Below are 2,205 nucleotides of genomic sequence, written 5' to 3'. Positions count from 1 at the left end.
TACTTAGCAGAGTCACAATATCCAGGAATGTGATGATAAAACCAGGAAGAAGCTGGATGAATATGTTTGTAGTGAAGAACACATTGATAGGCACAGTTGTTTAGACTGAATATTCCTGCCGCTAAGGTAGACCTGGGCCTCCCTGGTGGCTCAGCAGTTAAGAATCTGCCTGCAATGCAGGAGACATGTGTTTGATCCCTGAGTCAGGAAGATCCCTTGGAGGAGGAAATGGCAACCTATTCCAGTATTCTTGCCTGGAAAATCTCATGGACAGAGGAACCTGGCAGGCTACAGTCCATGGGGTTGCAAAAGAGTTGGACATGACAGCAACTAAATAACAACAGAAGTTGATCTAATTTAGTGTTTCTTTCTCACTAACAGGGTTTTGTATAAAGAAGGTATTTGAAATACTAAAATCTGAATACATATGTTTGAAGACAAAGATGTCTGCTTTGGGGAAGAATTAACAATATTGCTGTGGGGCTGATTAACTAAAGAACAGATGTTACAGAAGGCTAGAGTAAATGGGAGAAAATGAAGGCATTTAAGTAAGGGCCAGATGGATCTTTGACCTGTATTGCTGGTCACACACCAGTTTCTTAAGAAGTCCCTCCCCACAGTAAACTTTCCAATTGTTGAAAAACAAATGCAGTACAAGAGTGTTACATCTTGTATACCAAAGGATAAAGATAATACTTATTTACTGACATTTATGGATAATATAATCCTTAGAGTGCTTAAATTAAATGTTAAAGTTAATCCTCTTTACATAGTAAACCTTATCAGAATTGGATGAGAGGACTCAAGGCTAAAGCAAAGTCTTGGACACTAAATTAATATCATTTTCAAGAGTTTCTTAAATGAATAACCTGAAAAAGGGAAATAAAACTTTCCACAGGATGCATGCCTGTGGGGCTTATTTTGACTAGAAATTCTTTATTAGCAGCTACTTGAGAAAGTATATAAAGTGTGCAAACTAGGTATTCGTGTTTATTTGAATCCTTTTTTTCTTCAAAGATTTTAAAATGTCTTTTTCTTTTATATTTATTCTGACTCACTGCTACTGTTATGAATAATTTAAGTCCTGGTAAAGCGCTAATTCCAGAGTGAGAAGGTAACTTGTAAAGAGCTGGGGCTTAGAGGTAGCTGATTAAATGTCAGTACAAGGTGGTGGTGAGTGAATGAGCTTCAGGTCACCCCCGTGGAAATGTCCTACTGATGTGGACAAAACCACTGTTCTCCCTGCCAGCAAACAGTGGTAGGGACAGGGTTGCTCATCTGGGCTTTGGGGACCTGGGGCTGGGTGTGTGGGAGTGACTGTCCCAAAGTCGCAGGCCGTAATGCCGTGGGACACTGGGGTCAAGGGCGGAACAGGAAGTAAAGAATTGGTAAACTGGTAAAGCCGTCACGTAAGGGAGCTGGCAGAGAATGAAAACGCGGAGCTGCAGAGAATTGATGGGTGTGGATCCGACAACGGCAAAACTGAATAAACAAGTTTGAAAGGTGGGGGCTTGAAAAAAGTTTTTAGAGGCTGCGATTGTGGCTGAGCCTGCTTCAGATAGTCAAGCAGGAGTGCTGGACTGCGAGGTGCTAACAAGCTTCCTCAAGCCGCCTTCTCTCTCTTGATTAGTCCAGAACACGTGAAAAGAAGGATGGAAATCGTCAATCAGGTGGATACTCCCTGCTTCGAATCTGCAGCGCCCTTCATTGATAGACATACATTTGCTTTGGGAGCAACTTTCTTTCAATATAGCCAAAGCAAATGTTTTGAAATAAGAGTGAAAATAGAGACTGAAATATTTCACATTCAAATGCTAACATTTGTGATTTTTATGAGTCCCCCTTCCCCCTCCAAGCTACTACATGCCTTTTTAAATCCTTGCTCTGGAAGAAGAAGAGCCTGCGATTTGGGGGCCCCTGAATCTCTCCAGTTAGGAGAGATGTGCAACCAGAGAAGCAAGGCTAGGGACTGTCAACGCAAGCATGACCGCAACTGTGACCCGAGTGACCCCTGTGCACGCTGCCAGGGCCAAAGTCACTGTTAGAAATGGGGCCTCATCCACAGAAATCTATCTTTGCTTTTTAAAAATGTGTATGTGTTTTAGGTCAGGGCATTTGATTTCAGAACAGAAATATATTGATGTGAAGCTAAAATGGTAAACACTGTAGTAATGTGGTAAACCAGCTGAACTTTCTTTCATCCCT

Source organism: Capricornis sumatraensis, chromosome 7, assembly GCF_032405125.1.
Source record: "Capricornis sumatraensis isolate serow.1 chromosome 7, serow.2, whole genome shotgun sequence".
NCBI classification, from domain to species: Eukaryota; Metazoa; Chordata; class Mammalia; order Artiodactyla; family Bovidae; genus Capricornis; species Capricornis sumatraensis.
Note: the sequence above shows the minus strand (reverse complement) of the source record.